The sequence below is a fragment of the Bufo bufo genome, chromosome 1 (genome assembly GCF_905171765.1).
Source record: "Bufo bufo chromosome 1, aBufBuf1.1, whole genome shotgun sequence".
Classification (NCBI taxonomy): domain Eukaryota; kingdom Metazoa; phylum Chordata; class Amphibia; order Anura; family Bufonidae; genus Bufo; species Bufo bufo.
In genome coordinates, this window is record NC_053389.1 from 612,619,798 (window position 1) to 612,645,026 (window position 25,229).

The 25,229-nt window shown below is 42.7% G+C and overlaps 1 protein-coding gene and 1 long non-coding RNA gene across 6 annotated transcripts in view; one reads left to right on the top strand and one right to left on the bottom strand.

The window, feature by feature from the left end:
- NEO1 (neogenin 1) overlaps positions 1-25,229 on the top strand; it is a 145,021-nt gene that overhangs the window by 58,211 nt on the left and 61,581 nt on the right. The gene's annotated exons all lie outside the window — the stretch shown is intronic.
- LOC120985637 lies at positions 721-24,282 on the bottom strand. The gene is made up of 4 exons (XR_005775563.1): positions 24,162-24,282; positions 20,173-20,178; positions 863-869; positions 721-732 (listed from the first exon to the last, which is right to left on the bottom strand). It is a non-coding gene; the product is annotated as an uncharacterized LOC120985637 (long non-coding RNA).

Sequence of the window (25,229 nt, forward strand, 5' to 3'; positions counted from 1 at the left end):
TCGAGGAAACATAGAATGTGTCGGCAGATAAGAACCATTTGGCCCATCTAGTCTGCCCAATATACTGAATACTATGAATAGCCCCTGGCCCTATCTTATATGAAGGATAGCCTTATGCCTATCCCATGCATGCTTAAACCCCTTCACTGTATTTGCAGCTACCACTTCTGCAGGAAGGCTATTCCATGCATCCACTACTCTCTCAGTAAAGTAATACTTCCTTATATTACTTTTAAACCTTTGCCCCTCTAATTTAAAACTGTGTCCTCTTGTGGTAGTTTTTCTTCTTTTAAATATGCTCTCCTCCTTTACCGAGTTGATTCCCTTTATGTATTTAAAAGTTTCTATCATATCCCCTCTGTCTCTTCTTTCTTCCAAGCTATACATGTTAAGGTCCTTTTAACCTTTCCTGGTAAGTTTTATCCTGCAATCCATGTACTAGTTTAGTAGCTCTTCTCTGAACTCTCTCTAGAGTATCTATATCCTTCTGGAGATATGGCCTCCAGTACTGCGCACAATACTCCAAGTGAGGTCTCACCAGTGTTCTGTACAGCGGCATAAGCACTTCACTCTTTCTACTGCTTATACCTCTCCCTATACATCCAAGCATTCTGCTGGCATTTCGTGCTGCCCTATTACATTGTCTTCCCACCTTTAAGTCTTCTGAAATAATTACTCCTAAATCCCTTTCCTCAGATACTGAGGTCAGGACTGTGTCAAATATTCTATATTCTGCCCTTGGGTTTTTACGCCCCAGGTGCATTATCTTGCACTTATCCACATTAAATTTCAGTTGCCAGAGTTCTGACCATTCTTCTAGTTTTCCTAAATCCTTTTCCATTTGGCGTTTCCCTCCAGGAACATCAACCCTGTTACATATCTTTGTGTCATCAGCAAAAAGACAAACCTTACCATCGAGGCCTTTTGCAATATCACTTATGAAGATATTAAACAAAATTGGTCCCAGTACAAATCCCTGTGGAACCCCACTGGTAACATGACCTTGTTTTGAATGTTCTCCATTGACTACAACCCTCTGCTGTCTGTCACTCAGCCACTGCCTAATCCACTCAACAATATGGGAGTCCATGCTCAAAGACTGCAGTTTATTGATAAGTCTTCTATGTGGGACAGTGTCAAAAGCCTTACTAAAATCTAGATATGCGATGTCTACTGCACCTCCACCGTCTATTATTTTAGTCACCCAGTCAAAAAAATCTAAGATTTGTTTGACATGATCTCCCTGAAGTAAACCCATGTTGTTTTTCATCTTGCAATCCATGGGATTTTAGATGTTCCACAATCCTATCCTTTAATAGGGTTTCCATTAATTTGCCTACTATTGATGTCAGACTCACTGGTCTATAGTTGCTCCATTCCTCCCTACTACCTTTCTTGTGAATGGGCACGACATTTGCCAATTTCCAATCTTCCGGGACGACTCCTGTTACTAATGATTGGTTAAATAAATCTGTTAGCGTTTTTGCCAGCTCACCACTAAGCTCTTTTAATAATTTTGGGTGTATCTCATCAGGCCCCTGTGACTTATTTGTCTTCACCTTAGACAGCAAACTTAGAACATCTTCCTCTGTAAAGATACATGCATCAAATGATTTATTAGTCATCCTTTCTAGTGGAGGTCCTTCTCCTTTTTCTTTTGTAAAAACTGAACAGAAGTATTCATTAAGGCAGTCGGCTAGCCCTTTATTCTCTTCTACATACCTTCCGTCCTTTGTTTTTTATTTAGTTATTCCTTGTTTTAATTTCCTTTTTTCATTTATATATCTGAAGAATGTCTTATCCCCTTTTTTCATAGACTGAGCTAGTTTTTCTTCTGCCTGCGCTTTAGAAGTTCTTATAACTTGCTTGGCCTCTCTCTGCCTAATCTTGTAGATTTCCTTATCTTCATTGCTCTGGGTTTTTTTATAATTACAAAATGCTAGCTTTTTATTTTTAATGATTTGGGCCACTTCTGCTGAGTACCACAGTGGTCTCTTCCTTTTTTTGTCTAATGCAATTTTCTGTTGCCTTCAATAATGCACCTTTTTAAGTAGTCCCATTTCTCCTGGACTCCATGTAATCCGTTCCAGTCTGAGTATCCCTCATAAACCCTATAGAAGATGGGTTTAGACTATATCAGCCCGTAATAGCAGCCATGTACCCATAACAATCAACATTGTGTTAAGATATGGTAGTCACAATGTTGCTGTAGCACATACATTCGAATAACTGCCCCAGTATGGAATCTGTAACTAGTATTGCTACACTTAACTGCCTATTTAGGCTGGGTTCACACCTGAGTGTTTTACAGCGCGTTCCTACGCGCTGTAAAACGCTCAACAGGCAAAAAACAATGTTTCCCTATGGGCATGGTTCTTACCTGAGCGTTTTACAGCGCTTACGAACGCGCTGTAAAACGCCCTATGCCCCAAGAAGTACAGGAGCTTCTTTGGGGTGTATTGTGGCAGTTTTTCATTGGATTAATCACACAAACGCGCATACTATATACGCGTTTCCAAAATACAAAAACGCCCCAAAAAAACACCCGATTAAAAACGCCTGTAAAAAACGCTTATGGAATACGCTCAGGTGTGAACCCAGCCTAAAGAAACAGCTAGAGGGACCAGCTGGTCTTGACCAGGACCTTAGTTTGTATGGTCTAAAGGAATGACTTGGTGTCCTCTCATTGACACTATTCCTGGTATGCTCGTCTCCTAAACTGTTTCTAGGTCTATCTCCCGCTCAACGCGTTTCTGTGCAAGAGTAACCTTGCACGTCATCCGGACCAGGTATTATCACAGAGTACCGACAAATATTTAACAATCTCACATAGTGGCGTGCAGACTGGCAGTATATAGGCGATGTGACGGTCGGTACCGGCCGCCCGCGCTTCGGCTTGAAATAGGTCAAACCCCACCCCTCAGCAGGCGTGGTCTCGATGGCAGCCAATCACGATGGGGGTGTGCGTCATCTCCACCCACCGTGTGAAGTTCACCACTCGTGCTGGGGAAAGTAAAGTAAGTATATAGGAGGGAACCAATTGGCGGCTGTGCTTCACTCTGGAAAAAACACTGCGATTAGAGGATGGGGATATAAATCCTGGACTCGAGCGTCTTCCAGTATCTCCTAAATTTCAATATCAGTATTAACTTATTACAGAGAAGAAGACTCACAAAAGGGGAAAATCAACATTCTGTGGATCTAATATAAACTATAGGTAGGATCAAAAGCGCTTATATACTGCTACTATGTACACAGTATATACTTCTGTGCATCATGCTGCCTGTCAGTGTAAAGATACACAGGCGCACGGCACATATTAGACTGAGATGAATATCCTAAGGGGATATATCACTCAGATGAGTACCCATAGTGCAGGCTTACGATAACAAAAGCCTAGAAGAAAATACGCTCCAATTTGTTGCACCCATATATTAAGAGGCAGTCCGAGATACGGGGTGCACAATGTTTCTAAATGAAACGTGTATGAGATGGCGCCATTTAGGCCCCATGGCTTTACAGTTCGCATTCTGAAGATCCATTGAGCCTCTTTTCGTAATAAAATCGTATGAACGTTGCCTCCCCGTGCTTGTCGTGTCACGTGTTCAATCCCCTGAAATTTGACTGTCTCTCTTGTCCCATATTGACAATCATTCACATGTCGTGCTATCGGTGTGTCTGCCTCATTTCTAATATCAGAAAGATGTTCCCCAATTCTCTTCCTGAATTCTCGTTTTTGTTTTGCCAATATACTGACTGCCACATGCATAGGTCAGTAAAAGACCACCCCTACAGTTTTGCAGTTCACAAAAAATCTCAGCCCAAACGTTGTCCCTGTGGTCGTACTGCTAAAATATTTGCCCTTCTTGATGTATTTACAGAAGGAGCATGTGCCACACGGGAATTAACCTTTTTTAAGGTCGTTTCTCAACAATGATTTTTCTGGTTTAGTCGCCTGATAACTGTGAACCAGATAGTCCCTTAAATTGCGATTACGCCTGTAGGTGATTGATGGATCAGACCGCGCCTGCTGAGGGGTGTGGTTTGACCCATTTCAAGCCGAAGCTCGGGCGGCTGGTACGCCCGTCACAGCGCCGATATACTGCCAGTCCGCATACATATTCTGTGATACCTGCTCCTGATGACGTGCAAGGTTACTCTTGCACAGAAACGCGTTGAGTGGGAGATAGACCTAGAAACTATTTAGGGGACGAGCATACCAGGAATATTGTCGATGAGGGCACACTAGGTCATTCCTTTAGACCAGGGATGCCCAACCTGCGGCCCTCCAGCTGTTGCAAAACTACAACTCCCAGCATCCCCGGACAGCCTACAGATATCAGCTGACAGGACATGATGGGAATTGTAGTTTTACAACAGCTGGATTGCCACAGGTTGAGCATCCCTGCTTTAGACCATACAAACTAAGGTCCTGGTCAAGACCAGCTTGGTCCCTCTAGCTGTTTCTTAGTGTAGCAACAGTTATTGGAATGTATGTTCTACAGAAACATTGACTACCATATCTTAACACAATGTTGATTGTTATGGGTACATGGCTGCTATTATGGGCTAATATAGTGTAACCCATCTTCTATAGTGTAACTGAGGGATGCGCAAGCTATACACAATCTAGTGAGCTTGAGAAAGGAAGCACAAACTCTAAACTCAAATGATACCTCTCCCCATTGTCTGGGGTTATACCCTGCCTGAACATTAAGTTATAAATGAGAGGTCGTGACTGCAATTTTTATTACAACATATATTCAAGATTTATTATTTTCTTTTTAACGTCCTAGTCAGGTAAGTTTTCTAATGTGAATATTAGGGATGTATATCGTTGACAATTATCGCTTTTATTTCCCAGACCTACTCTGTTCTGTTACAGGCACACAGGGTAGCACATGCGCAGTTCTGTAGCTGTAATCTAACATTTGAGACACAGCATTTTGAAATTACACGAAGAGACTGCAAATATGTATCTCCCAGGGACGCTATAACAGTCTTCTCCTCCCTGTACCGATGGTATACTATTGATTAACATAAAGGGCGGGAAACCAGCCCATAGACAAAATAAGCGATATCGCATGTACATTTTGGCTTTTTACTCTTTGGCTGACCTGCATATTATTATTATTATTATTATTATTATTATTATTATTATTATTATTATTATTATTATTATTATTATTTTTTTATTTTTTTTGTATTATCAAATAGAATTGTTGTGGTAGGAATACCCCTTTAATTGTTTAGTGCAAATCTCCTAAGAATTGTGTAGAACATAACGTTAAAAAAAACAATGTATACCGTACAGTTGCATATGTCACCTTGGGCATATTCAATTCTATGGGAGCTCAGGAGACAGCTGAGTACTGTAGTCATCCGTTTCTGGAGCTCCTATAGAATGCATGTGCATGTCGTACCGCCTGCTCAGTTTATTTTGGGTGGATCCCTGTGGTACGGGGCCCCTATTTTCTGGCCCCGGTCCTACTGCTGGAACCCTAATGGCTATTTCCTAACCTTTGAAGAGGGGATAACGTAATATAACCGGAATACCCCTTAAAGGCCTCATGTTCTTGTGCTTCGTACTTAGAGATGGATGGGGTCTCTACCATACCTTCTATATGCCTCTAATTTCGTATACAGACACACAATGTTCCAAAGTATGGTGTTTGGCATGGAGGATTCCCCCCTAGATACAATGACTGGTTTGGGGTAACAAGCAGGTTCATACACCTAATGCAAAATACATTTAAAAACAGTACAAAAATGCTGCTGCTGCCTGACTGTCATCACTCTCCCATTGTGGGTTATCTGTGCCTGCGTTTTTGTTAGAGAGGAGAAATTCCAGTGCACTGAACTGAAATAAATGCTGCATTATACGGGCAATATAGTAAAAAGTGACACTGACCTCACAGGGACATTCTCAAGACTTGAAGAGGGGACGAATACTAGTATGTGTGGATATGCCGCAAACCTGTGCTGTCATTATTAGAGCTCATGCACACAGCCATTGCAAAACACGGATACCGGCCGTGTGTGTTCCGCTTTTTTTTGAGGAACGGTGCGTCCTGTCCTCTATAGACCTGTCCTATACGTCCCCATAAAACGGACAAGAATAGTGCATGTCCTATTTTGCAGGGCCACATACCAAACATATGGATGCGAACAGCACACTGTTTGGCGGCCCAGTTGAAGTGAATGGTTCCGCATCCGACGTGCAGAAAATGGGGATCAGATGTGGGCCAAAAATACATTTGTGTGCATGAGCCCTTACTATTACACGACCTATTGCAGAGTATTCCCTTGTGTTTTCTCTGAGCAATAAGGAAGCCTGTGTACCGTATAGTTGTATAGCAAAGTCTTAATTTTCCAGTACTGATTGTATATATCCTGTATTCACTGTTTACTGCTCCAAGCAGAGACCAAGGGACATACGGTAAATTAATTCTATTGATTGAACCGGTAATTACTCGCATACGAGGAACACTTAGAATTATAGAATCGTGTAATTGTGTTCTGGTCTGCATGGTAATATTTATCGAGCTTTTCTTAAAAAGTTGCACCCGCTCTGCTGAAGCTTGCGACCGTGTGCATCAGTCTCTGCTTCTTTCCGCTGCCTGTCCTTCCACACTCCCATCTTTAACTTCTCCAGAAGCATCCATGGGGACTTCATAAATATCACTTCCACAAGCATGGACGCAGACATGGAGCAGATTCCTGCTGTGAATTATTCATCACTTCTCCGCTCCCCTTCCCCCTCTTCCACTCTCCATCTCTCTTCGCTAGTCCTCTTCTACCAGTTGTCGTAGGAAAGTCTTTGCCTCCCCTTTCTCCAGCTGAAGGTTATTTGTTTAGTAGAGTGATGTAAGGAAACCACATCCCACCATAAAATAGGCAGACCTTCATAAATAGTCTGCATCTTATGTGTCTAGCAAATGTAACCATAGCAATCCGGACCTTACAAATGCATAGAGATTGATTTTATGTGCAGGCAGCAGTGGGCTTTATGTAGAATGAAAACATTTCGATGAGGTGTGTGTGTATATAATATTATATTACTCTCTCTAGCTGAAGGACCCGGCTTCTCACTGGTATATTTAATCTATTTCATTTTATGTTTGTGTGACGTTAAAAGCGATCGACAGTATCCACTAAAACAGTGCCATCTACAGTGCCCCGTCTCCTTAAAATGGGACCTCCACAGGGTCCTGCCCCCTTGACAGTTACCATAGGATACTGACCTCCACCATTCCTGACCCCCCCCCCCCCCCCTTTAACAGAAACCTCCACAGTGACTGCCCCTTTAAACAGTGACTGCCACAGTGAAGAAAAATGGCTGGGTTGTTATAAAAACTGTATGTGGAGACTAAGGGCCTCCGAGCTTCTATTGGCTGATAAATGACATGTGACTGACCGTGTGTATGGCTGTTGGGATATGAAGAGAGACTTGCAGGCTTGTATTGGCTAATGTAGGTCATGTGATGTGCATTTTTGGGAATATCTCAGGAACGGTACGTGCTAGTTAGCTGTGACCCGGTCTAAAATCTTCCCGGACACCTGATGTACCTGTGCCCAATTTCGTGATTGTAAATGCAACGGTGCATATTCCTTTAGCGTGTGTGTGTGTGTGTATATGTGTGTATGTATATATATATATATATATATATATATATATATATATATATATTGGCAATGATTTTATTTTATTTTTTTTCCCCCATGCATACGACCATTTTGGATCAGTGTCCAATCCACATTTATTTTGCATATTGCACTAGGACCCGTTCATTTCTATTGGTCCACATAAAAAAATAAAACGGGCAGCACAGAGAGATGGTCACATGTCCTATTTTAATTAACTTGTTGGATGGTTCCCTCCCTGCCCCAATGGGCTGCAGTGTTTCACCACTCCCATTTTCGGACTGGGTGGAAAATTGGCACTGGAGATCCCCTTTGTTTTATTATAGGGGCATTTTTTTTAACTGCATGCTTCTGATTGGCCTCCTTAAAGGGAACCTGTCACCGGGATTTTGTGTATAGAGCTGAGGACATGGGTTGCTAGATCGCCGCTAGCACATCCGCAATACCCAGTTCCCATAGCTCTGTGTGCTTTTATTGTGTAAAAAAAAAAAAAACTATTTGATACATCTGCAAATTAACCTGAGATGTGTCGGAGCTTGTAAATATGACCCTTCTCTGGTCACACAAGTAAGATATGACTCTTATGTTAATTTGCATATGTATCAAATCGTTGTTTTTTTTTACACCATGAAAGCACACAGAGCTATGGGGACTGGATATTGCGGATGTGCTAGCGGCGATCTAGCAACCCATGTCCTCAGCTCTATACCCAAAATCCCGGTGACAGGTTCCCTTTAAACATAAGCATGCTCTTCACCAAACAGATTTCCTGACCACCTCTACGTGTTGGAACTTGGCGCCACCTGACACTTTACATAGACTTACTGGATGAGATGGCGAGTAGGTGAGGGGGTTATAGGAGGGCTAAGAAGCCATGTGGATTGCTGATGCATACATAGACCTATGGAAGGGAGCATGGTCTCCTAAGTGCAGGCATGAAGAGCAGGTGACGGTTTTGTCGCTGGAGGAGGAGAAAGCCAGGGCACTACATGGCTCCTTCTCTCACATCAGATGCTGCCTTCACCTGCACTACAGAAATGTAGCACATTTGCTTCAGTCTGGCAGACACAAGCCGCCGTTGGGGACCACAGTCAGTTAGTGGTGCAGTAATGAAATGAACTTCTGTCATGTCAGAGACTTGCATCATTGACACATTTTATTACTTATTTATTATTACACATTTATTAACAAAGTGCAGGTTTTTTTGGCACATTTTCTTGGGCAAAACCTTACAACATTTTTTTTTTTTTTTTTTTACAAAAGATTATAGGAGTTTATTTCCTTTAAATTTCAGTTTAACTGTTATAGAAGCACGTGTACATAATTTGCTTTACAAGTGTTATAAAATGCTATGGCAACTGCAACGGGCTGATGGTTACAGGTTCTGATGTCTAGCAGCAGATGAGAAGATGGCAGGCTTGTTGATATGGATCGTGCAATCCTGCCTAAGCATTATGTGCCAGAGCTGTGAGGGACGCTGCTTACTAATTAAAAGAACTCATGTGCAGCTTATGAAGGGCTCAGGAACCTTTCATACATTTGGGAGCCTCTAGGACATCTAAGTCTCCTAGGACTTGTCCTGTCTGCTGGCTGCGTCTCTCGCCGTTAGAGTCTAATTACAGGACAAACAGTTGATATCATGCCCTCTTATGCAAATCAATCCCCACTGCTCAAAGCAAAGAGAGGGATTCTGAGCTTGCTGTTCTTCTACAGCCTTGCAAGGGTTTTATGAGGTCTCCCACAGTGTAATCATCTCTTTGCAAGATTTGGCAGAGGAATTGTTTAAGTGGAGCAAGCAAAATAAGAGAAATGATGGCTAGTTGATTCGCCATGGACCCCAAGAAGTGGCACAAAGTATGTAAATTTGAAATTTTTGATACACATTTCAGTTTTTTATTTTTTACAGTTGCATCCCAGCCTGAAATACCTGTGAAAAAATTTCCATACACTCCTGCTGCTCCATTTCAGCTCCTTGCCTCTTCACTGTTCTTTTGGTCCCCGTCTGTCAACTTGTAAATGGACATGGTCACTTGTGCTGCTGCAGCCAATGACTGGCATCTTCAGTGATGTGCCCCTATGTAGCATAAGGACAGGGTCGAGAGGCAGGGAGCAGGTGAGGGTAGACTTTTTCCACAGGTATTCCAGGCTGTGGTGCAAATTAAAAGAAAAGCTGGACATCCCTTTTAAGCATATTACTATTTAAAAACCGAAGATGAATTAGTAGTTAATCTGGGTGTTGTGTCTTGAGTTGATTGACTAATCCCTGTTGGTAGGGATTAAAGGTTTAGTACTTTCCAATCTTCTGTAATATCTGGTAATTGATCTGATCTTGTAGAGTGGTTGAGCAGAAAATGCTGTTCTGTGTTAAGGTTTCTATGCGCATTAGGCCACATCTCCTGTGTACGTTTTCGGACAGGCTGTTCTGGCAGAGAACAGCCTACTGAGGTTCACCAGATCCGGCATTGCTGGATTCTTTAGATTGGTGCTGGATCCCTATTGACTATGATGGGAATCCGGCGGTGATCTGGACACTTTCCGGCATAAATGCCAGGTTTCCGCTGGACTAGAACGTTGCATGAAAGAGTTTTTTATCCAGCTGACAGCCAGCGTTTGTTCTGGATCAGGCAGCCGGATCAGCTTGCCAAAGACTAGAACGCAGCCTTGAGGCCTCATGCACATGGCCGTGGCCGTATTGTGGCCCGCAAACATTCACTTAAACATGCTCTTTTTTTTTTTTTTTTTTTTTACTGTCCGGACGGATCATAGACCCATGCAAGTTGAATGGGTCTCGATCCATCCCGGCTACCGCACGGATGTTGCCTGTGCATTGGGGGACACTGCTGTGTGCATGAAGCATAAGTCTAAAGTTGATCAGAACAGACTATTGCGACCAGAATAATCGTTAATTGGGTGAATTTTAAAGGGGGTATTCCCATCTTAGACAATGGGGCATATCACTAAGAGATGCCTCCATTGTCTGATAGGTGCGGATCCCACCTCTGGTACCCACACTTATCTCCTAAACCAGGCATTCTCAACCTGCAGCCCTCCAGCTGTTGCAAAACTAAAACTCCCATCATTCCCAAACAGCCTACAGCTATCAGCCTACAGTAGGGCATGGTGGGAGTTGTAGTTTTACAACAGCTGGAGGGCCGCAGGTTGAGCATCCCTGCCCTAAACAGAGCCCTGAAAGTGGAGAAGGGTGCATGTGCAGCCGCCCTCCATTTATTTCTATGGTTCGGCTATTTTTGGTGGTGTGCTCCCATTCACTTCCATGGGGAGAGCGCTTGGTGGTGTATGGACTGGGGTCCTCTAGCCACTTGTTTACAGTTTCTCTATATAGGTGCGGGTGCCAGCACCTATCAGACATTGGGGGCATATCTCAGATAGGAGTACCCCTTTAATAATATACTATCATTTTAGCCAGTCCCTGACAAAACATCATGGTCTGAAGAGTAGTCGGCCATGCTTAAAATTTTCACACGATAGTCGGCGGAAAGACCTTTTCATTCAAAGCTTTTTCATGGACGGCCATTTTTTCTTTGAAGGATGTTTGGTCCTTGGGCAGTGGTGGTTCAACCATCAACCTAGTTCTAATGCGTATGGCCACCATAAGTTCTCTAAAAATCAAGTCAGTAGTTACTAAATGTAGTTTCACTAGGACCCTAAAATGGGGGGCTTATTTTCTTTTGCGTGTATCTACTGCTATGAAACATCACAAGATCATGAGCTTATTTATTGTTTCCACCACTGACCTTCCTGCTCTGTCGCCTTCTACACAGCTGCCTATCCAATGAACGCTTTGTTTTGTGCCTATTGTACTAATATCTGTTGCCGTTGTAGTGCCGCCTTGATTTGCATCTCCTTACCCAATGCTGAGAACAACCGGTTTATGCCAGCTATAAAAGTCCCATTAATGCTCATGATTTCTCCGACTATTTGTATGCGGCAAAATTGCTACCTGTGATCCCAGCCTCTTGATATTAGTTGTATATAGTTGTTTTTTATGCATACAGTGCATGTGATGCACTCACAATATGGGGTCTTGTTTATAGTGATTATTATATTTCGTATCATTGACTAGGGTTACTGTATAATCATTTTATTGTACTTTTCTGTAGGGATTGAATCTCCTTCCAGTAATGAATAGGACAGATGGGTGTGTGACCTGTGGGGGGGTGCCTTTCCTGGGATAGAATTCCTATTTCTGAATTGGGTGTTATTTGAACTGTGGATGTCAGAAGAGGTCACTGCTGTGTAACGTATACCGCCAAGCAGCACAGATTTCCAGTAACTATAGCTTGTGACCCGCAAACAACAAATCCAGGGGACATATGTCATCACACTGTGACGCTCGTGAAACATGCAGATGGTTAAGCTGCTGTATGTTTTCTACATTAGGCTATATGTTTTCTAAATTAGGTCACTCCTAGCAGTATGAAAAATGCTATAAATGAAATAATAAATGCCTTAGGGTCCCATAGAGGCATACTGTGTCACATAATGTAGCTGTAACAATAGCCGTTGCTTAATATTGTCTCCTGTAGCTGAGTAGGGTGGCTGCGGTTGTCTAACCCTAAAAGATGGAAGAGCCAGTGACTCGTCTACTGGGGGAGGGAGTCACTTCCAAGGTGCCTAATAGCTAAATAATAATGCATCCTCTAACAAGTGTTATTGTTGATTTTATTAATTAGCCATGGGCTGTTTGCCGCCTTAATGGAGACAAGACTTCAGTGGTGTAATTACCAGCTTGAATCTGTAGTGGCGGAGTGACAGCTGAAGGGGGGGAAGGGTGAGGCCCTCTTCTTTTTAAATCTACGTTCTACAAAAGGATTAATCATATTAGAATTTGGGGTTTGATAGGGACATTTATACTTGGTTTTCTATTACGGTGTATTTTTAAGATATGTGCTTTTGGTAGTTTCCTTAACATTTGTCCAAAGAAGAAATGTGGAGTTAATAAATCCTATCAAAGGGTGGGCAGATTACTGTAGACTGCAGGAGCCACTGTGGTATTTTTAGTAGCTGTAGACGTCAGCGCCGTGAACTCTGGCAGTCTGTTCTGGCGAAGTTCACCGTATCGGGCGTAGCTGGATACCACCGTGCATCACCGGATCCCAATTCACTGTAATGGGATCCGGCGGTAATCCAGCCGCTTTCCAGCATATATGCTGACTTTCGGCCAGACAAAAAACGTTGCACATAGCGTTTTTGGTCCAGCTGAAAGCCAGCATGTATGCTGGATACAATGACCAGATTACAGTGCCACAAATGGACTACTTTTTTCATTCGTGCAGTGCTATATAATCATATTTTCAGCCTCATGGTTTGCTAGATTATAGAAAAATATTATTCAGGTGAGCATGCATGTACTACACCCCTCAAAACGTGTGTTTAATGCGATACACGTTTATCATACGGTAATTCTTTAGTTTTTAATACATTTTATTGAAAGAGCATCAGTTTGTAGAAAAGTATAAGCTATCTTGGGCTACTTTCACACTTGCGTTTAACTTTTCCGGTAGAGAATCTCAATACCGGAGAAAAACGCTTCCATTTATTATCAATGGGGACAAAACTGAACTGATCAGAATGTATTCTGTTCCGTTTGGTTGTGTTCCCAAACTGGAGAATAAACTGCAGCAAGCTGCGGTTTTATGTCCGGCGTGGGATGAGGAGCAAAACTGATCCGGCATGATACACCATGCAAGTCAATGGTACCAGATCCGTTTTCTCGGACAGAATAGAAAGCGGATCCAGCACCCATTAACCACTTCCCGCAACTGTAACGCCGAAAGGCGTCATTGCGGCGGCTCCCCCAGGCTACGCTAACGCCAATAGGCGTCATCTCGCGTGAGCCGAGATTTCCTGTGAACGCGCGCACACAGGCGCGCGCGCTCACAGGAACGGAAGGTAAGAGAGTTGATCTCCAGCCTGCCAGCGGCGATCGTTCGCTGGCAGGCTGGAGATGTGTTTTTTTTAACCCCTAACAGGTATATTAGACGCTGTTTTGATAACAGCGTCTAATATACCTGCTACTGGTCCTCTGGTGGTCCCCTTTGTTTGGATCGACCACCAGAGGACACAGGTAGCTCAGTAAAGTAGCACCAAGCACCACTACACTACACTACACCCCCCCCCCCGTCACTTATTAACCCCTTATTAGCCCCTGATCACCCCATATAGACTCCCTGATCACCCCCTGTCATTGATTACCCCCCTGTCATTGATCACCCCCCTGTAAAGCTCCATTCAGACGTCCGCATGATTTTTACGGATCCACTGATAGATGGATCGGATCCGCAAAACGCATCCGGACGTCTGAATGAAGCCTTACAGGGGCGTGATCAATGACTGTGGTGATCACCCCATATAGACTCCCTGATCACCCCCCTGTCATTGATTACCCCCCTGTCATTGATTACCCCCCTGTAAAGCTCCATTCAGATGTCCGCATGATTTTTACGGATGCACTGATAGATGGATCGGATCCGCAAAACGCATCCGGACGTCTGAATGAAGCCTTACAGGGGCATGATCAATGATTGTGGTGATCACCCCATATAGACTCCCTGATCACCCCCCTGTCATTGATTACACCCCTGTCATTGATCACCCCCCTGTAAAGCTCCATTCAGATGTCCGCATGATTTTTACGGATGCACTGATAGATGGATCGGATCCGCAAAACGCATACAGACGTCTGAATGAAGCCTTACAGGGGCATGATCAATGACTGTGGTGATCACCCCCCTGTCATTGATTACCCCCCTGTAAAGCTCCATTCAGATGTCCGCATGATTTTTACGGATGCACTGATAGATGGATCGGATCCGCAAAACGCATCCGGACGTCTGAATGAAGCCTTACAGGGGCGTGATCAATGACTGTGGTGATCACCCCATATAGACTCCCTGATCACCCCCCTGTCATTGATTACCCCCCTGTCATTGATCACCCCCCTGTAAAGCTCCATTCAGATGTCCGCATGATTTTTACGGATCCACTGATAGATGGATCGGATCCGCAAAACGCATCCGGACGTCTGAATGAAGCCTTACAGGGGCATGATCAATGACTGTGGTGATCACCCCATATAGACTCCCTGATCACCCCCCTGTCATTGATTACCCCCCTGTCATTGATTACCCCCCTGTAAAGCTCCATTCAGATGTCCGCATGATTTTTACGGATCCACTGATAGATGGATCGGATCCGCAAAACGCATCCGGACGTCTGAATGAAGCCTTACAGGGGCGTGATCAATGACTGTGGTGATCACCCCATATAGACTCCCTGATCACCCCCCTGTCATTGATTACCCCCCTGTCATTGATTACCCCCCTGTAAAGCTCCATTCAGATGTCCGCATGATTTTTACGGATCCACTGATAGATGGATCGGATCCGCAAAACGCATCCGGACGTCTGAATGAAGCCTTACAGGGGCGTGATCAATGACTGTGGTGATCACCCCATATAGACTCCCTGATCACCCCCCTGTCATTGATTACCCCCCTGTAAAGCTCCATTCAGATGTCCGCATGATTTTTACGGATGCACTGATAGATGGATCGGATCCGCAAAACGCATACGGACGTCTGAATGAAGCCTTACACGGGCGTGATCAATGACTGTGGTTATCACCCCATATTGACTCCCTGATCACCCCCCTGTCATTGATCACCCCCCCTGTCATTGATCACCCCCCCTGTCATTGATCACCCCCCCTGTCATTGATCACCCCCCCTGTCATTGATCACCCCCCCTGTCATTGATCACCCCCCCTGTCATTGATCACCCCCCCTGTCATTGATCACCCCCCCTGTCATTGATCACCCCCCCTGTCATTGATCACCCCCCCTGTCATTGATCCCCCCCCTGTCATTGATTACCCCCCCTGTCATTGATCACCCCCCCTGTCATTGATCACCCCCCTGTCATTGATCACCCCTCTGTAAGGCTCCATTCAGACATTTTTTTGGCCCAAGTTAGCGGAATTATTTTTTTTTTTTTCTTACAAAGTCTCATATTCCACTAACTTGTGTCAAAAAATAAAATCTCACATGAACTCACCATACCCCTCACGGAAACCAAATGCGTAAAATTTTTTAGACATTTATATTCCAGACTTCTTCTCACGCTTTAGGGCCCCTAGAATGCCAGGGCAGTATAAATACCCCACATGTGACCCCATTTCGGAAAGAAGACACCCCCAGGTATTCCGTGAGGGGCATATTGAGTCCATGAAAGATTGAAATTTTTGTCCCAAGTTAGCGGAAAGGGAGACTTTGTGAGAAAAAAATTAAAAATATCAATTTCCGCTAACTTGTGCCAAAAAAAAAAAATTTCTATGAACTCGCCATGCCCCTCATTGAATACCTTGGGGTGTCTTCTTTCCAAAATGGGGTCACATGTGGGGTATTTATACTGCCCTGGCATTCTAGGGGCCCCAAAGCGTGAGAAGAAGTCTGGTATCCAAATGTCTAAAAATGCCCTCCTAAAAGGAATTTGGGCACCTTTGCGCATCTAGGCTGCAATAAAGTGTCACACATCTGGTATCGCCGTACTCAGGAGAAGTTGGGGAATGTGTTTTGGGGTGTCATTTTACATATACCCATGCTGGGTGAGAGAAATATCTTGGTCAAATGCCAACTTTGTATAAAAAAATGGGAAAAGTTGTCTTTTGCCAAGATATTTCTCTCACCCAGCAAGGGTATATGTAAAATGACACCCCAAAACACATTCCCCAACTTCTCCTGAATACGGCGATACCACATGTGTGACACTTTTTTGCAGCCTAGGTGGGCAAAGGGGCCCATATTCCAAAGAGCACCTTTAGGATTTCACAGGTCATTTACCTACTTACCACACATTAGGGCCCCTGGAAAATGCCAGGGCAGTATAACTACCCCACAAGTGACCCCATTTTGGAAAGAAGACACCCCAAGGTATTCCGTGAGGGGCATGGCAAGTTCCTAGAATTTTTTATTTTTTGTCACAAGTTAGTGGAAAATGCAGATTTTTTTTTTTTTTTTTTTTTCATACAAAGTCTCATATTCCACTAACTTGTGACAAAAAATAAAAACTTCCATGAACTCACTATGCCCATCAGCGAATACCTTGGGGTCTCTTCTTTCCAAAATGGGGTCACTTGTGGGGTAGTTATACTGCCCTGGCATTCTAGGGGCCCAAATGTGTGGTAAGGAGTTTGAAATCAAATTCTGTAAAAAATGACCTGTGAAATCCGAAAGGTGCTCTTTGGAATATGGGCCCCTTTGCCCACCTAGGCTGCAAAAAAGTGTCACACATCTGGTATCCCCGTACTCAGGAGAAGGTGGGGAATGTGTTTTGGGGTGTCATTTTACATATACCCCTGCTGGGTGAGAGAAATATCTTGGCAAAAGACAACTTTTCCCATTTTTTTATACAAAGTTGGCATTTGACCAAGATATTTATCTCACCCAGCATGGGTATATGTAAAAAGACACCCCAAAACACATTCCTCAACTTCTCCTGAATACAGAGATACCAGATGTGTGACACTTTTTTGCAGCCTAGGTGGGCAAAGGGGCCCATATTCCAAAGAGCACCTTTCGGATTTCACAGGTCATTTTTTACAGAATTTGATTTCAAACTCCTTACCACACATTCGGGCCCCTAGAATGCCAGGGCAGTATAACTACCCCACAAGTGACCCCATTTTGGAAAGAAGAGACCCCAAGGTATTTCGTGATGGGCATAATGAGTTCATGGAAGTTTTTATTTTTTGTCACAAGTTAGTGGAATATGAGACTTTGTAGGAAAAAAAATAAAATAAAAAAAAATCATCATTTTCCGCTAACTTGTGACAAAAAATAAAAAGTTCTATGAACTCACTATGCCCATCAGCGAATACCTTAGGGTGTGTACTTTCCGAAATGGGGTCATTTGTGGGGTGTTTGTACTGTCTGGGCATTGTAGAACCTCAGGAAACATGACAGGTGCTCAGAAAGTCAGAGCTGCTTCAAAAAGCGGAAATTCACATTTTTGTACCATAGTTTGTAAACGCTATAACTTTTACCCAAACCATTTTTTTTTTACCCAAACATTTTTTTTTTATCAAAGACATGTAGAACTATAAATTTAGAGCAAAATTTCTATATGGATCTCGTTTTTTTTGCAAAATTTTACAACTGAAAGTGAAAAATGTCATTTTTTTGCAAAAAAATCGTTAAATTTCGATTAATAACAAAAAAAGTAAAAATGTCAGCAGCAATGAAATACCACCAAATGAAAGCTCTATTAGTGAGAAGAAAAGGAGGTAAAATTCATTTGGGTGGTAAGTTGCATGACCGAGCAATAAACGGTGAAAGTAGTGTAGTGCCGATTTGTAAAAAAGGGCCTGGTCTTTAGGGGGGTATAAACCTGTGGTCCTTAAGTGGTTAACTTTCAATGGTGTTCATGCCAGATCCGTCATTGCTATTTTAAAGATAATACAAGCGGTTAATGCAGCCGGCTGTATTATCAGAAACTGAATCATTTTTGCTAATCCCAAGTCTAAAAGTAGCCTTAATCGGTAGGGGATGAGGCATTCCTGCTTGGTTGGGGTCAGAAGGATGAGATGGTCACTCCTGTAATGCTGTAAAGAAAAGAAAAAAAAAAAAATGTTGCACAGGAAGTTAAAAAAAAAGATCAGTTAAAAGGAATATATACTGTATATATGGAAAATGGTACTTTAAACGTTTCTCCATCTCCAGTAATGTAGATCAGATTTAGTGTGTGTTTAAATAAACCTAAATGCTGAGTAGGAATACAGAAAAGGGTTAAACTATTAGAATGTCCTAATACTTCCCCATTCTTTTTCTTAATAATGCAGTAATACAGCCTGAAAGTAGTGTATAACGCATATGGTCTTTACACCATGATATTATTCACAGGTCAGACTTGCTTGAGTTCTCTATTAATACATCCTTAATTAGAGCATCTTTAATTATCACTTGAGATCTGCGGAAATCGTATCTAATCCAGTGGCATATGGAAGAGGATAGACACTAACTAATATGCCATTCTGCTAAACAAAATAGTGAGTAACTTGGCTTGAAATTGACTTTCACCCCATGATATCTGACTGTACTCTGTTACATTGCCAAGAATTGTCCATTTCTTCCACTAAAAATGACAAAGGCAATCTGTGCTTTTTCTAATCCTTACCTATAATATTTTTTTCCTATTTGCGATGGTTCTGAATCTGGATTTAAAGGAAGTATGTCAGTAGTTTTCACCATGTTAAACTGCTGACAGCACTAGCTAGGGGCTCGGGAGAACAGTACAAAAACTTTTTGTGGAGCTTTTTATCAGGAGAATTTTTTGTTCCGCTAGATTCTGTTCCTTAAAGGGGTTGTGCCACCTCGGACATATGTCACCAATGTCAGATAGATGTGGGTCCCACATCTAAGACTCGCTCCTATGTAGAGAACAGGGCCCCCAAAGTGAAGTAGAGCACCACACAGGTGCCACATGCTCTCCATTCATTTCCGTGGGATTTCCAAAAGTAGCTGAGCAAGCGTGCTTGAATATGTTCAGAAGTCCAGTACAAATGAATAGAGCTCACCTCGCAAGTGTGGCCACCGCTCTATTCACCCCTATAGTACTTGAGGAAATAACCGAGCGGGTGCTCTATTTTTGGAACTCCCATAGAGGTGTCTGAGGTGAGAGAACCCCTTTTAGTGCCCAGGAGGCCAAGAAGTGCTCTCTGCATTGAGCCGCTTCAGCCTCTCCCCTTTGCCTTGAATCATAGCTGTGGTGGTCTCCTAGTTGGATGCTACAGCTGTCAGACAGAACAGAGGGGAGTGGCCGTAAAGCATCTCTATGCCGAGAGCACTTCACATTGAAGCCTGCCCTTAATACTTGCAGGAGCAGAATCTAGCAGAATAAAAGTTCTTACTCTCACTACTCCATAAAAGCTGTTTCTACAGTTCTTCCCAGCTACTACCGAACGTTGTCCTCAATTTAGCCTTGTCAAAACTGCTGACATATATTCTCTTTAAAGGGTTATCTGGGACTTACGGTAGAATAGGCCATCGAAGTTTAATCTGTGGTGGTAGATTTGTCATTCCACCAATCGATAAAATGAAAGTTTTGTCTCTCCTTTATTTGTTTGTGGGTGCACCTGGTACTTTAGCTCAGTCGCATTCAATTTTATAAGATTGAGCTGCAGTAATTGGGCACTTCTATCAACACATTACCACCCAATGGTGCTGCTTACCTGCTAAACTGTAGAGTATTGCAGTTACAGCAAATAAAGCTTTGCTTTGCACTTTGTGTATATTGTTCGTGCAGCTTTCAAGATTTTTGCTTACAGGTGAAACTCGAAAAATTTTGATTATCGTGCAAAGTTCATTTATTTCAGTATCGCAACTTAAAAGGTGAAACTAATAAGAGATAGACTCATTACATGCAAAGCGAGATATTTTAAGCCTTTATTTGTTATAATTTGGATGATTATGGCTTACAGCTTATGAAACCCCAAAGTCACAATCTCAGGTACCCTTTGCTCAGATTAGCTGATTAGAGTGTGACATTTTGAGCCTAGAATATTGAACCTTTTCACAATATTCTAATTTTAATTGCATTACTGAAATCAATTAACTCTTGCATGATATTCTAATTTTTCGAGTTTCACCTGCATAGTTCTTGAATGAAAATTACCATTCATTTTTCTTCCTCTTGCATCCTGTTCTGAAAGCATTCTTACTTTTGCAGCAATTTCCCACACCTGCCTCAAACCTTTGCACCGTACAGTACTTTAGTCATGACAGTTTGGAGTAATTTGAGAAACATAAAGGGTTATCCGATCACAGACAATGGGAGCATATCCCTAGTGCACTCGCCCTCCAATCATTTCCTTGGGGCCGCTGAAAATAGCCGAGCACTCACTCGACTATTTTCGTTGGCCCCATAGAAATTAATGGCAGCAGTGGCCACGCAAGCGTGGTGCGCTCCCATTCACTTCTATACAGACAGCGCTCGGCGGGGGCCGGATCCCAGAAAGCCCAAGTCTCCCAGTCACCACTCTCCTTGCTCCGTTCTCTGCATAGGTGAGGGCCCCCGAGATGGGACCCGCACTTATCAGACAATGGGTGCATATTCTAGCGATATGCCCCCATTGTCTGCGATTGGAATACCCCTTTAAAGAAACTCTTTTTTTCAGAAGATAAAAATATGTTCCAATCATATGCTGCTTATACAGATGCATAAGTACTTACAGGCAAGAGTCCTGATATCTACTGCACTACACAGGGCTATACACCATGTATTTTTATAATGGAAACCACAATGCAGTGGATCTATCATGCAGTGGACTAAAATGGCATCAACTATCCCTATAAACACATATTGAAGTCCATCTGATTCCACAGAGGTGTCTATTGTTTTTCAGCATTAAGCCTCATGCACACGACCGTTGTGTACGTCCGTGGTTCCGTTTTCCGTTTTTTTTTTCGCGGACCCATTGATTTTCAATGGGTCCGTGGAAAAATCTGAAAATGCACCGTTTGGCAGCCGCATCCGTGATCTGTGTTTCCTGGCCGTGAAAAAAATATGACCTGTCCTATTTTTTACACGGTCAACGGTTCGCGGACCCATTCAAGTCAATGGGTACGTGAAAAATCACGGATGCACACAAGATTGTCATCCGCGTCCGTTTTTTTCCTATCATTTCAATGGCAAACTTGACTTAGATTTTTTTTTTCTTCCATTTTTCATGTCCGTGGATCCTCCAAAAATCAAGGAAGACCCACGGAAGAAAAACAGACACGGATCACGGAACAACGGAAACCGTTTTTGCGGACCGTTAAAAAAAAAAAAAAGTCTGTGTGCATCAGGCCTCATTGTGAAAATTGGGATGGAGGCTCATGATGGAAACTCTGGTGCAAATGTGAATATAGACCTAAGATCTACCTTTTCCTTCAGTGGAATAGTGAAAGTCTCCATTTGACCACAAGGAGAGATTTTAACATGTGTAGAAAGAGATAGAGAGAGATAGATAGATAGATAGAGATATATATATATATATATATATATATATATATATATATATATATATATATATATATATATATATATATATATATATATATATATATATATATATATATAATATTTTTTTCTAAGGAAAAATGAATAGCTTAACTTAAAATAATGGATTATATATTTGTGTTCTTCCTTCTCGGAATGTATTTATGTGATGGATTTTAATTTAGTAAAACATTTTCTTGTACTGTACCGAGGTTTTTTTATTTTTTTTGCATCCAATAAATACATGATAAAATCAACAAACGAAAATTATATTTTAAGGGCTTGGTGTGATAAATGCCTTTTGCCAATACATAGACTGATTTTATTGTCACTGGATGGGGCCTTGTTCGTCAGTTTGAGTAAAGTCCTTTCTGTAACAGCTGGGTTACCATGGAAAAGACAGAATGGAACGGTTTAGCTAAACAAATAGCATCTTGATCTTCCTCACCCTCCTCCAAAAGCACATTTTACTTCATTTCCTCCTCATGTTACCCTTCACTTCAGGGAAAAATTTTGATCTTCCCTTTTTCGTGTTTTTTTTTTTTTTTTTCTTTAAGGTCAAATAGTTCTTTATTAAACAAAATAATAATAATAATAAAGTTGTACATGACAATAGGTCATGAAACACAACAAAATCAGAAAATTGCAGTGTTCTGTCCAACTGGTAGTAATGCCATGCTCTCCCTGTTTTAGGTATTAAGGAAGAAAAATAAAAAGACTAACTATAATAAGAAAATAAAGTTAAAGTGTATGCGTGAGGAAAAAGTGGAGGGCCAGATCTTGGATATATCAGTTAGGCCTCATGCACACGACCGTTGTTGTGGTCCGCATCCGAGCCGCATTTTTTGCGGCTCGGGTGCGGACCCATTCACTTCAATGGGGCCGCAAAAGATGCAGACACCACTCTGTGTGCTGTCTGCATCCGTTGCTCCGTTCCTTGGCCCCACAAATAAAATATAGCATGTCCTATTCTTGTCCGTTTTGCGGGCAAGAATAGTCATTTCTACAATGGGCCGCCCGTTACGCAAATTGCGGAAGGCACGCGGACGGCTTCTGTTTTTTGTGGATCCACGGTTTGCGGACCGCAAAAAGCCGGAACGGTCATGTGTATGAGTCCTTGGGCAGGCCTCTTTCACGTGTCCAAGATGGATGTCAAAATGGTCAGTGGTTTATCTGTGACTAATCAGTGTTTGGTCCGTGTGTCCATTTTTTTGCCTTCACACTCACTGCTGGCTGGTAATTAATTTCCAGAGTATCTCCTGTTAATGGTTTGTTAAAATCATTGACGGAACACGCATGCCACATGTGGTTTTCACTGACCCATGGACTTCATTGACAAAGTTCGGTCCACATTCATGGACCAAATTAGTGCATGTCTTCGTGGTTGTTGCAATGGCTTTTCACTTGTGCTATTGTACTGTGTGCTCAGGCACCAATTACTTTTGGGTTTGAATTTGTGTCGATGTGTTAAATGGCAGTTCACGTTACCACTGTTCTGGCCTCAGTTACTTGTGTGAATTTGTGCCCACGTGATTTTATCTTCCCTCAATTCTGTATTGTGAGGGTTAATCTTCCCCTGGCCGAGAGTGTGTTGCATCTGCTCTTCTAATGAATTTAAGTCTCCTATATATAACTGTGTCAGTCTGGTATGTTGAGTTCTCTGACCTGCCCCGATTGTGCAACATGCTTTGCTTGAATCTGCTTAGAATCTGTCTGTCTTGTGTTGGAGCGTTTCTGCCATTACCTGTAGTGTCTGAACTGTGCCTTAAGACAGTGTAAGTGTTCGGTGCGTCCTTCCTCCTAGAAGTCTTAGCGCATACTGGTCTACAGTGGTCATCTGTATGAGTTGCTGAAGTTTGGGTTTCTGATTATGTCAGTGCTCCTTGTTTTCCCTTAACCGAATCTGTTTGCCTTGGATTCACCTGTATTCTGCCTGTTTATGATTTGGTGCCTTGTCTGTGCCTCTGGTGCTTTTGGTGGCATTGGTTTTTCCACTCGTGTGTAAATAAACTTCAAATTAAATTAAAATCACTTGGTATGTGTGCTGTCCATGATTCACTGATGTGTGCAAGACTTCTTACACTGTGGATTGTGCCAGAGAAAACGCATCCGTCCCCATTGACTTGCATTGTGTGCCAGGACGGATCAGTTTGGTTCAGTTTCGTCAAGCGGACAGCAAAATGCTGCAGGCAGCGTTTTGATGTCCGCCTCCAGAGCGGAATGTAGACTGATCGGAGGCAAACTGATGCATTCTGAGCCGATCTTTTTCCATTCCAAATGCATTAGGGCAAAACTGATCCGATTTTGAAGAGCCCATGATGGATCTCGCAAACGGAAAGCCAAAACGCCAGTGTGAAAGTAGCCTTAGCGATGGTTTGTTTGCATTAACGTAACATTTTTAAAGGATAACTGATTTTTATTTTTTTTATTTGCTAGTTTATTAGAGCTAGGCATGTATACTTATGTTATGTTACTAAGTCCTTATATAGCGCTCTAGAGGAACTCAATCCGATCGAAGCGCTTGTGGGCGGCTATATTGGTGGGCCCCTACGTCATCCTACACAAATAGCCAGGTCTTAACCAGCTTCCTGAATTCCAGGTAATCTGGTATAGTTCTAATATGTTCTGGGAGGGAGTTCCAGATCTTGGGGGCTAATACTGAGAAACGTCTGTCCCCCCCCTTGTCTTGAGGCGGGTTCTTGGCACCGACAAAAGGGAGGCTGAGGTGGATCTCAGTTCTCTAGGAGGATGGTAACGTGTTATCTTTTTTTGCAGATAAATAGGGCCTGTTTTGTAGAGAGCTTTGTGTGTTAAGCAGCACAGCTTAAACTGCACTCTCTCTTTCACTGGGAGCCAGTGGAGTTCCCTGCGTGCTTTTGTCTGTCCAGTCTAGTTTCTTTATGAGCCGGATGGCTCTGTTTTGACAGAGTTGCAGAGCTCTCAGATCTTTCTCTGGTAGCCCCGCATACATTGCATTGCCATAGTCCAGGCGAGAGTTGACTAGCGCTCCCACCACGACCTGTCTGCATGTGTTGGGGAGAAACGGTAGGGCTTTTTTTAGAAGGAATAGGGCGAAGTTTGCTTTCCGTATTACTTCTTTAATCTGGGGACGGAGGCTCATTTCTTGATCCAAAATTATCCCCAGACTCTTTCCTTGTGTGGCGATGGCAACGTTTTCCCCAAAGATAGACGGGGCAGCAGCCTCTGGTGTTTTATGTAGTGCAATAAGCTCAGTCTTGGTCGGGTTGAGTTTGAGGTGGTTATGTGCTAGCCAGTTCCTGGCCTTATTTAGTCCTTCTTGCGTGAGTTTATAGTCATCAGCGGATTTCGATACTCTCAAAAGGATCTGTGTATCGTCGAGCAGAGGTCGGACATAAATGTTAAAAAGTAATGGCGAGAGGGGAGATCCCTGAGGGACTCCCCACTCCACCTTCTCGACTGGGGAAAAGAATAAGCCCAGTTTGACTCTGAGTTCTGTTTTTCAGGAAAGAGACAAACCAGGCAAGTCCGTGGTTATCTACTCCAATG